This window comes from Bombina bombina, chromosome 6 (assembly GCF_027579735.1).
Source record: "Bombina bombina isolate aBomBom1 chromosome 6, aBomBom1.pri, whole genome shotgun sequence".
NCBI lineage: Eukaryota > Metazoa > Chordata > Amphibia > Anura > Bombinatoridae > Bombina > Bombina bombina.
Window position 1 is genome coordinate 1,108,785,428 of NC_069504.1, and position 12,476 is coordinate 1,108,797,903.

Below are 12,476 nucleotides of genomic sequence, written 5' to 3' on the forward strand. Positions count from 1 at the left end.
ATTTTTTGGTTTCCAGTTACAAATGAACAGGAACATATGTGTTTACAGTGTTACATCAAAAACAGCGTTATCCAGAGTAGGTGAACAATTGTACAGTTAAGTATAGGTATATATAGTAACAGATAATACCATATAGCAATCTCTCATGTCCCAGTTCTTGATTTACAGTTATTCTTTCTTATCCTTTAATTGGTAATAACTTGTTTAAACTTTCCCTCTCCCATCCCCCCCCCCACTCCCCCCTCCCAAGATTCAAACATCACCTAACTACATTTTAAACTCACTAACCATATGATGCCGAATCCATCATCTTATAATATTAAAACTGCTCTAGATCATTCTTTGTGGTACATAGAGGAAGGAAGAGAAGAAAAAAAAAAAAAAAAAAAAAAGGAAAAATAAATCTCTCCAGCTCCCTAGATAGAGATGTTTTCTCTCTCCTCCTCCCCACCCCCTCTCATCTGTTGCAGGAATCTCCATTCTCCCCTCAAAGAGGCTGTCAGCATGTATTCAGTATGGGCAAAGGGGAGCAATAATTGTTTTTGTGAGTCCATAGTTAGGGTTTCAATATATTTCCGCCATTTAGTTATAAAGTGTCTGAGTCGTCTGTCGGTGTCCATCTTAGTGTCTAGCTGTTCGGTAATCAGTTGTTTGTGTATGCTGTGTTTAAATGCACTAAAGGTAGGAGCAGCATTCTCGGTCCAGACCCCAAGAATAGTCTTTCTGGCTATTAAAATTATGGTAGTTAGTATTGGGATGTGCTTAGCGTCCTGTTCCTCCCAATTCAAGAAGCAGATTTGCTCCACTTCTAACTTGACCCTGATTTTGATAATGTTTGTGATCCAGTGAGCCATCCTACCCCAGAACTGTCTAACTCGTGGGCAGGCATAGAAGTAATGAAGAAAATCTGGGTCGTTAATCCCGCACTTACTGCACTTATTTACCACCCCAAGCTTCCATTTAGCTAGTCTTCGTGGGATAATGTAATCTTTATGCAGCATTCTGATCTGGGATTCTCTCAGTGTCAAGGATAGTGTTGCCCACACACCCTTTTTTTATCCCAGCTGTTTTAGATACTTTTTAGGAGAATTTAGAGTCAATATCAGCCACTAGTATTAGTTGACTACTATTACCAGTTTTACACTATTTATTGATTAATTGTCCCATCACTATCTATTTTTACAAATTCGATTTCCCTAAAGAATCTTGTACCTACTCTCTTTTTATTTGAATGCTTATAGACTATTATTATGATTATATACGACGTTTGCTGATTTTTTATGTGTCCGATATTTTAGTTTTTTATATTGTAACTTATTATGTATATGTAATATGCTGTCATTCTTATATTGCATTTTATATGTGTTTACATACTTTGTTATATTTGTATAATCAATTTATGTATCACATTTTTAGTCCACTTGTTTTTATGACCAGTCGTTTATTGTATTTAACCAGCCATTCTATGTCTTTTAACTAGCGATTCTATATGGTTTTAGGATTTCCTATATGTAGCCATTTCATGATATATCTTCCTTGTATTGTACCTGCCATTATTAGGTCTTATGACCAATATCGCCAAATAATACAACCGGAAGTAGTAATAATTCCACCGGAAACAAAACAAAGAGCGAAACCGGAAATATAATTGTAGTGAAATAGTACAACCGGAAGTGGTAATGATTCCACCGGAAACAAAAAAAAGAGCAAAACCGGAAATATAATTGCAGTGAGGCACGCTCTAGGCACCTCCGGTCATACGAAACACTTAAGATATTTATGGCATCATTAATCCATAATTTTTTGAAAACAAACACTGAAGGGCAATAATAGATAATACAAAGAAACCATTTAGAAGGAATAATTTATTTATTTATTCAATTAGACTCAACTTCCTTTTCCGGGTTAGATGTGTTTGGCGCCAAATAATTAGCGCCAAAACACTGATTGGTTAACAATAACCATAAATAGAGCCACCATTATATACCACCTATAGTCTTGAAAAAGGCCCAGTTTTGGGCCGAAACGCGTTGGCAGAATTGGTGAGCTTTTTTCCTACAGTTTATGTTCATTTGTTAGCTTTATTGCACTATTGTATATTTCTTTTACAGGTTGGATATAGGGATTACACCCAGGTTTTATCGGATACTCCCTTACCCACCACCTACACATTGTCTGGAACCTTCTTCTGAGGAGACTTGAGGAAGTTTTACTTACAACACTTATATCAAGGATATCTGACAAATGTGATGTACAACTTACAGGATGCCAGATGTTTTTCCTCATCTTAGAAATGAGCTAATGACTACAGATTTCAATGTATTCTGAAATGTATATAAGCTCGCTATCCTGAATAATAAAATTAGAGCTGGTCAACAAACATATTCTTGTGTGTTCTCTGAACGGCCCTCCAAGTACTTGAAAACACTTTGCAGGGTAGATACCAGAGTCCTGAAGCAAAGGAGAAATAGACACGGTCACATTTTACACTGTCTATTTGTTACACTGTTCACATTGTGAGGGGGTACCCCATTTTTTGTATATCCTTTTGTACTATATCTGTGCAATTATCATAGCATGTTTGCACTTTCCATAGGGAATACTGTTCCCATCCGGAGTTATATTTGTCCAACCATCATTTTTTATGACCTCATTTTTTATGATAACGTTTTCATTTTACATAATGTTTTTATAATGTTTTATATATTTTGTGCCTATTCTTTCATGGATCCATGTTTTTACTTATGTGTTTAACTGTAATAAATTGTATTTTATGTGCACTATTTAAAGGACACTGAAATATTTGGTATTATTTATTTATTTGATGCAAGTATTATTCTCTATCACTTTTTATCACACATTTTTCCTTATATATAATATATATGGTTTAACTCCACCCACCATATGTCTTTTTAGTTCCCAGCCTATCTTTGGCGCTCCTAGGCTTCTTTTCCATTCTTTAGACTCTTATTTAAGGGTTAGCTAGGTACCCTTTTAGCACCCAGGAGCTAGTAGGAACATTGTGTAAGCGCTGTGAGATACCGTAGTATCAACTCACATGATACACCCTCAAACAGTATGAGGTATGAATAACGTGTGAATCAAACTCCAAAGCCAGTCTCACAGGATACAAAAATGTATAAAGTCCTGGACGTCAACCAGCATACTTGAAAACATGATGCATAAACCAGCAATTGCCGGTATTTAAGCAATAATAAACAAACCCTAACGCATTTCAAATGATAAATGGTTAGTTCCTTCTTCCTCAGAGGGATGTATTGCCCAATTGGATTGTCCGTTTAAGTAGATGGAGCGGTGGCACGCCCCCCCCCCCCACTATTGGACAAAGTATCGGTCACATGATTTAATACGTCATCTGCGTCACCCATGTTAGAAGCTCAATAGAAATGGAGTTATCCGTTTTACGATTAATATCAGACTAAATAAAGGGTATGGGTTACACCGGTATCCTATATAATAAATGGCCAAGTATGTTTGTCATATGCAGTCATGCGCAGTAGAGACTGAACGAGGACAAACATAAAAAGACAAAAACAAAAACAGAGGCGCCACATGTGTAGATCAATAAGAACCACTGTAATCCAAAAAGTACATAGATGCAGGGTACTCACAAAAGTAATGGCACTCTGTTGTGCCAATAGAGACGGGCTGGTATTCTGCAGCAAACCAGCTGGCTGATCAAAAGATCCTCCAAATAGCGTGGACAGCACTAGAATCAAATGGCACTGAATCACCAGGGCATCAATCTCAATCACAATGGCTCCCTCAAACTGGAGCTAGGAAATGGATAAGGATAAGGGCTATGGTACCCTTGGGTTACTGGTCAGGAGTCTGTCACAACAACTACCAGACTTATATTAAAGTTAAAAATCAGTATTTTATTATACAAAATAAAAATACCAAAAATATAACAAGATTACAGCTGGGTGTGTGAGAACAGATCTCCTTTCAAAGTACAGAGTATAGTAGCGACGCGTTTCTCGGGGGACACCCCGTTTCCTCAGGCTTGTATACTCTGTATGGTTATGCATGCACTATAAATAGGGCTCAGTAACCACATGTTCATATGAACCCTCCTCTTCCTTTACAAACATGAACCAATTTTGCCGGTCAAGTCACTACGTCACTTTCTAACAATTGTTGTAGTTAATAGCCACATCAGCTTCTAGCGTATCACATAAGGTAACGTCACAACACATCACTTCCTATTATTTGTAGTCCACAGCCACATTAGAATCAAGCGTATCACACAAGGGTTTATGGCCAAGTCCCTAAAAGGGCACATACCATTGGCCATTAAGGAATCATATGTTTCCTGTTTACATTTGTAGGATTGTGTATTTATTAACAATCGGAATCAGATCGTATAATTTAAGCACTTATATGGTAACTTTCAAATGTTTAACCACTATGAAATTTCACTTGTTTAATCACACACACCTTACATTACTTCTATGGAGATAACGATATTTCTCATCAGTGCAACAAATGGGCGTATTGGGAGAGGAAGGATTCTATTGGTTCATGTTTGTAAAGGAAGGGGGGGGTTCATATGAACATGTGGTTACTGAGCCCTATTGTCCTTGAGAAACACGTCGCTACTATACTCTGTACTTTGAAAGGAGATCTGTTCTCACACACCCAGCTGTAATCTTGTTATATGTTTGGTATTTTTATTTTGTATAATAAAATACTGATTTTTAACTTTTATATAAGTCTGGTAGTTGTTGTGACAGACTCCTGACCAGTAACCCAAGGGTACCATAGCCCTTCTCCTTATCCATCTCCTAGCTACAGTTTGAGGGAACCATTGTGATTGAGATTGATGCCCTGGTGATTCAGTGCCATTGGATTCCAGTGCTGTCCACACTATTTGGAGACTCCTTTGATCAGCCAGCTGGTTTGCTGCAGAATACCAGCCCGTCTCTATTGGCACAACAGAGTACAATTACTTTTGTGAGTACCCTGCATCTATGTACTTTTTGGATTACAGTGGTTCTTATTGATCTACATATGTGGCGCCTCTGTTTTTGTTTTTGTCTTTTTATTACAGAAGTATATCATCCCTTCGGGTGAAGACAGAGAGCTGCCTTTGGACATATGAGAATTTTTGGTTGGACTTCCAATTACTTTCTTGGCCAGTTCTATGAGTATATTTTATAAATTGTTTATTTTGTATACTTCACATATATACTGGTTCTGTTTGTTATATACCACTTGTATCCCTACATCATAGCGCCTCCTATAAGGATTCCTGTGATAACACACTCACATTCCTTCTTTTTGGATGAGGACAAACATACCTGGCTGTTTGGATCCTGACAGCAGAGAGAACAGAGCAAGGCTAAAGCAGCGTGTCAGGGAACATGGCAAGCAGGAGCGTCACAATGGGGGCGAGGCTGGCGTGACAAGAGGCATGGCCAGGAGGGTTGCCACAATGGGACGTGGCCGAGAGAGAGAGAGCAAAGGGTTTGAAAGAGAGAGCCAGAGAGGGGAAGAGAGAGCAATAGAGGGGGGCAAGAACAAAAGAAAGGGGGGAGAGAGAGCAAAAGAAAGGGGGGAGAGAGAGCAAAAGAAAGGGAGGGGAGAGGTCAAAAGAGAGGGGGGAGAGAGATCAAAAGATAGGGGGGAGAGAGCCAAAAAGGGGTGAGAGAGCCAAAGAGGGGGGAGAGAGAGAGCAAAAAAGGGGGGAGAGAGAGCAAAAGAGGGGGGAGAGAGAGCAAAAGAGGGGGAGAGAGAGCAAAAGAAAGGGGGGAGAGAGCCAAAGAGGGAGGAGAGAGAATAAAAGAGAGGGGGAGAGAGCCAAAGAGGGGGGAGAGAGAACAAAAGAGAAGGGGGAAAGAGCGCAAAAGAAAGGGGGGAGAGAGCCAAAGAGAGAGCAAAAGAGAAGGGGAGAAAGAGCAAAAGAGAGGGGAGAGAGAGAGAGAGCAAAAAAGAGGAGGGAGAAAGAGAGCAAAAGAGAGGGTGGAGAGAGAGAGAAAAAGAGAGGGGAGAGAGAGAAAAATAGAGGAGGGAGAGAGAGAGAGAGCTAAAGAGGGGGAGAGAGCAAAAGAGAGGGGACAGAGAGAGCAAAAGAGAGGGGGAGTGAGCAAAAGAGAGGTGGAGAGAGAGAAAAAGATAAGGGGGAGAGAGAGCAAAAGGTGAAAGAGAGAGCAAAAGAGAGGGGAGAGAGAGCAAAAGAGAGGGGGAAAAAGAGCAAAAGAGAGGGGAGAGAGAGCAATAAAGAGGTGGGAGAGAGGGAGCAAAAAAGAGGGAGGAGAGAGAGAGCAAAAAAGAGGGGGAGAGAGATAGCAAAAGAAAGGGGGGAGGAGAGAGAGCAAACGAGAGGGGAGAGAGAGAAAAATAGAGGGGGAGAGAGAGAGAAAGCAAAAGAGGGGGGAGATAGCAAAAGAGAGGGGACAGGGAGAGCAAAAGAGAGGGGGGAGAGAGCAAAAGAGAGGTGGAGAGAGAGCAAAAGAGAAGGGAGAGAGAGAGCAAAAGAGAGGGGGGGAAGAGAGCAAAAGAGAGGGGGACAGAGCAAAAGAGAGGGGGAGAAAGAGCAAAATAGAGGGGAGAGAGAGCAAAAAAGAGGAGGGAGAGAGAGAGCAAAAGAGAGGGGGGAGAGCAAAAGAGAGGGGAGAGTGAAAAATAGAGGGGAGAGAGAGAGCAAAAGAGGGGGGAGAGAGCAAAAGAGAGGGGACAGAGAGAGCAAAATAGAGGGGGGAGAGAGCAAAAGAGAGGTGGAAAGAGAGCAAAAGAGAAGGGCGAGAGAGAGCAAAAGGGGAAAGAGAGAGCAAAAGAGAGGGGAAGAGAGAGCAAAAGAGAGGGGGAGAGAGAGCAAAAGAGAGGAGGGAGAGAGCAAAATAAAGGGGGAGAGAGTGAGCAAGGGGTGGGACTGCTGTTCTGCAAAAATTGCCCATGTACACAGGCTTTAGTACTAGTAAAAATATAAATACATAAATAGAACTATAAAATGTACTACATAATCTATAATGTCTGTACTTACAAATCATTAAAAGTTTATCATCTGACAAGTTTAGTTATATCTGTACTATACATAGAAAAGAATATATCTAGATAATATGAGGCCTATGTATCATAGGTCTTGTGGACCTGATCCGACAGTGTGGATTAGGTCCGCAAGACCTTGCTGAATGCGGAGAGCAATACGCTCTCCGTATTTAGCATTGCACCAGCAGCTCACAAGAGCCTGCAGGCTCGCCAGAAACTCGGGGCATCAAGCTCCATTCAGAGGTTGATAGATAGACCCCTTTATGTCTAAAAAGTATATAAAATATGTTACAACATTTAAACACTTTAAAAATAGCAAGTGTTAGAATAAGCGCCACGGAAATATACCCTCTAGCTTTATACGTGAGGCCTCCTAGCTGGCTTCAAAATTAAATTTATAGGAAATGGGTGATGTATAAAGCACCTAAAAGGCTGGGTAATATATAAGTCACTGTTAAGGGTAATGTGAACCTGACTGCAGCCATCTTGTTCTTCGCAGCCATCTTGTGATGATTAGCATCCATTTTGTAATGATTAGACTTTATTATAATGGTTCATTCTGTAGTGAGAAATATATGCTTGTCATCTTATTCTGCAAAGCTAGCTAACCTTGTAGATGTCCCTGGCTGTACGCCCAGAAGAATATAATGTCAATAAGATTGTCCAGCGACCTTGGTGTATCTGCAGATGCATGGTTTATTATGACTATAGAATATTGTTATGAGCTATTGAATTTCCAGAATCACACTGTGCTTTACTCTGTAGAACTGTGTAAGATGACGCGGTCCTAACGTGTCATCCCCTTAACCCTGTATGCTGTTACTGAAGTCTATAAGATAGGCTTGCACTGTTCAATAAACATGATTGGCTTTAGATCATATTGCTGCGTGGTCTGAGTCATTCTAACGGATCCTTATCAGATAATCTACATCTGCTTCAGGTGGTACAGCGGCCCAGAGGCTTCGGCCTGACCTGACACTTCCCCCCCCCCCCTTTGGGGATAACACCTAACAATTATGGTGTCAGTTATGTGGGATTCGCAGTGAGTAAGTATGAGTGCTTTTACCATGCTTTCCTTCTGTGAATCTGAACCTAAATTTAGTCTGGTAATAGGTGTTGGTAATATATGATAAAGGGTTAAGGGGTTCCTGTGGTTGAGACGCAGGTTTGCGGAGGTTATTGTCCTGCCGGCAGTTGTGATAACCCCTCCAGGCAGGTTAAGATTCCTGTGCTGGGTTACGACAGGTATTGTGAGTCCTGTCTGTGATAAGCGCGCAAGAAATAAATGAATGCCATTTGACGGTAGATTTAAGTTAAGCTCCCCCGGGAAAGTTGGCAGTGAGTGAGTCTCATGTGTGTTAAAGTTTCCCATATTCATTCCCATAATAGAGTTTTGTTACCCACCTGAAACTCATGTTGATATCTGATGCTTGCTTTGCTTTGTTTATTTGTGTTTTGCTGCTATATAATTGCTTAGAAAATATTAAGTGGCTATGCATGTTATTATTGTGGCTATTATTGTGTGGAGGAATGGGATGTGCTTATAGATAATAATGCACAGAGAAAATTACATGTATAAGGTCGAAAAAAAAGAGTTAATAGATTCTGCTAAAGACAGGAACATTTCAAAACACTGTCAGTGAGCACTGCTGTGTGGTAAATAGAGAAATCTCTGTGTTAAAAAATGTAGCAGGCAAAGAAGGGGGGCCACCACTGAGCGCGCACATAGATCAGAGAACAGAAAAAAAAAAGAAAAAAAAAACTGTTACAGCAGCTCAGTTTGTAAAACTTTTTGTTTGCTTGTAGTAATGAAAAGGAAATTTTGTATATTGAGATGCATAATGTGTGATGGTCTGTCGGTTCTCACTGTGGTATGCATGTAACAGATTTACTTTAAACCAAAAACAGAATGTATTATTTGAAAATGATTGTCCCAATCCATGCAGAAAATGGCCATTCTGCGGGGATTCGGAATGAAATACATTTTGAACTTGGTGAAAAGTTAATCTTGTGGTCTTTTTATATTTGGTATTTGGTATGCTATGAAATAGATGTTTTTCTGAGAAAGGAAAAAAGGGAGTGAATCTCTGGTATGCGAGATGAGATGGGTTTGTGTGTCTGTATCGCTGTAAAAATGTTTCTTTCTGTTTCTCTGCTGGGAAATCAGACGTTGTAAGGAGGTATTTTGTAGTGTTATTTTTTTTATACCTGTGTTTTAAAGTCAGCAGCATGTTTTAAGTATGTGGTGTTAATAAGCAGTTTTAGTTTTAAGTGATAATTGTTTTTCGGCATGTAAATATATGATATTGTTTTTGCAAGTGAAGTAACGGCTTTGAAAGTGGCTTTGAATGTGCGATGGTGTGTGTGATTTTTTGTCACGCTCTGGTAAATATGAAACTGTTTCTTGTATGATTAATGGGTTAACATATGTTGTATTTGTAAGGTCTGTGCACGGAGTTAGTGAAAAAAAAATAAAATATAGTTATAGGCTGTAATTGAAATGTTATCTAAAAGTACGTCCGTTTTTGTTGCAAGTAAATTAATCTGCAGGTCATGCTACAGTACAGAGGTGGAATTTGTGTGGTAAATCATACAAGCAGCCTAAATTATGGTTAGGGTATATATATGAGATTTACGTGATGAGTGGTTAGTCCTTAAAGGGACAGTCCACTGTACAATTGTTTTTATATTAATGTATTGTCCATGACTTGTTATACAAGCTGCATAGTATAAAATGTAGGAGAAGTTACATTTGTAAGTCTGTGTATAGCTGATGTAATTTGTAATGGGTTGAATTTCGGATAATCCTTATCTTATATTTGTCTGTAAAATCAGAGCTCAGTGCGTAGACGGAGCAATAGAAAATTGTCATTTTATTATTTAAAGGAGCAGTTTACTAATGTGAAAGGAGTTCAGGAGCAGCAATAATACTGTATTAGTAGTTTGCAAAATATATTTTAAGAGACCTTTCTTTGTATATATTTATTTTAAATCTGCCGTTTAGATAGCAGATGTTTCTTTTGCAGTATAACTTAATTCTCTCTGTAATGCAAAATGAAGTGATAAGTTGTCTACAATTTTTGTGTAGCGATCTGTGAGACTAGTGGAAAAAAAAACACAAGAAAAAAAAACAGAGGAGTGAAAATATTTAAAGGGATACAGGCAAACTGATATAACATCTGAGAATTTAAGGGAATATTTACAGAAAAGACAATGAGGTTTACTGTAAGCCTAACACTAGTATATTTAACTGTGTTAGCAGTTTCAATTAAAGATTATTTTTTAGTCTGTGTAAAATGTCCCTTTAACTAGCACTGTGAGTGCGTTCTTATGCTGCTTATGCTTGCTTAGGCTATTTAAGGATCGTCAGTATACATTTTTATCTTGAGTAAGGCCCATGGATCCTTGGGAATAATTTAAAGGGGAAATTTTATTGTTATTCTTGAGTAGAAAGCTTATTTTTGTGTTATATGCAATTGTTATATTTGGCTGGAGAGCTGCAGAATGGTGAATATCAAATTATACACAACGTTAAAGCCAATAATTTTGTTGTGGTTAAACTAATTAGCATTTATCAAGTTTTAGTGTGAATTTTATATTTTTAAGCAGTAAACAGCGTTTTTCCTTTAAGTAAAAATGAAACTTTGAGCTTGCCTTACTATCCTTGAGAAGAATGATAACACTGTGCATGTTTTGGTTTCCTTTAAAAAAAAAAAAAAAGTTCTCTCTTGTGTTTGGCTTTGTCGCAGAGAGAAAGATTTGTACTTTACATTTAAAGCGGCAGTACTGGTGTTCTATGTTATAAGTTAACAAAGAGAGAAATAAAGAAAGATAGGGGTTTTTTATAGCACTCATACTTACTTATGAGGGTATGAAGTTAGTTTAAAAAACTTTACTTTAATTATTTGTTTAAAAGATATGGGGTAACAACCCCTAACGTTACACACGAACCACTACCTAATATCAAAGAAACTAAACTAAACTAAAAACAAGCCAACAGTCACTTCTCTGTTTCCTGGCCGATAGCAGGAAACGTCGGCATCAGGTGGCTGAAGTGACTGACCGGCAATATTCAAAATATTTAGAGCAAACGCGTTTCGGCTATGACCTAGCCTTTCTCAATGCTATATTTTGCTGACAGTTAGTAAACCCGAGGCTACCGGGTGCGCGGACTTTTAAACCCATTCTCAAACCGAGAATTAGCCAATTGGGTTAGTTTCTGGGAAGACGCCTTCTTAGTATCCAATGATTACACTGGGTGGAAGACGCCTACTCACCGAATTGGACTATATGGCTGAGAAGTGTATTGGGTATGTCGCGCATGCGTGTTCATCCACTAATAGCATATATAGAAAATCACTTGTATAACAGCTGCTATATTGCAAAATTATATATATCTATATTGATTGAAAAGGTAAGTATCGTATTCAAACGTGAACCATTCAAAACACAAACTTAATCGATATTATACTCAATCGATTCCAGTATAGCGATTGTTATATACCAAAGCTTTAACAGTGTTATATCGTTGTGAAATTTTACGGCGCTATTTGCAGCTACAATACTCTTTGTAGCCATATGTTAATCCAAAAAGTGCTAAACACTGTACATTGAAAGCTTTGCTCTGATGATAAAGGATTTTCACATAAGTATCAAGCAAAACTTAGGTATGTTAGGTTACGTACTTAATTATTATAATTCCCCAAAAATAATATTTCTTGGGATTTATATGGGTTTGATTCAATATATAACCTCCATGTATAGCGATACTAATTAATGTGAAAGGTGAGTCTTAAGCTTAATCCTCACTAGTAATGTATGTACCTTATATATCACCTAATATCTGCTTAGAAGTGTACAGGTGACACAGTGGTATTACATCTAAGGCTACAATATAAGTTTTCAATTCCACTATTAATGGCATTAATATATTGTTTGGAAAACAATGGCTTAGAATCCTACTGTAAATATCTTTTTTAATAATTATTAATTATTAAAATTAATGTTTTAATAGAAAAAGTTTACTTAGATATATATTTTCTTTCTGGGTCCCAATCTATACACATATGGTATTGACCAGAAATCCTAGATCATAAGGATCCTGGTCAGGCATATATTATATGTAGACCGGGACCAGCAAGCAGTGCTATAACGTTCCATACAAGAAGTGATCTCTTTCTGCTATATATCACATCAGATATATACCCAGTAATTGTTATATTCATTCATACCATGAGGCATGACGGTATTTAAATTGAAAACCCATTTAGTTTCCAACTGTAACAATTTATCCTCAGTGTTACCTCCTCTTATTCCTGGCCTCAATTTCTCCAGACCCCAACATTTTAGGGCACTAGGTTTCCCATTATGACATTGTAGGAAATGCCTAGCGACACTGGTAATTTGTTTGGATTTGTCTACATCTCTTTGAGCTGTTCTAATATTACTAAGGTGTTCAGTTATAC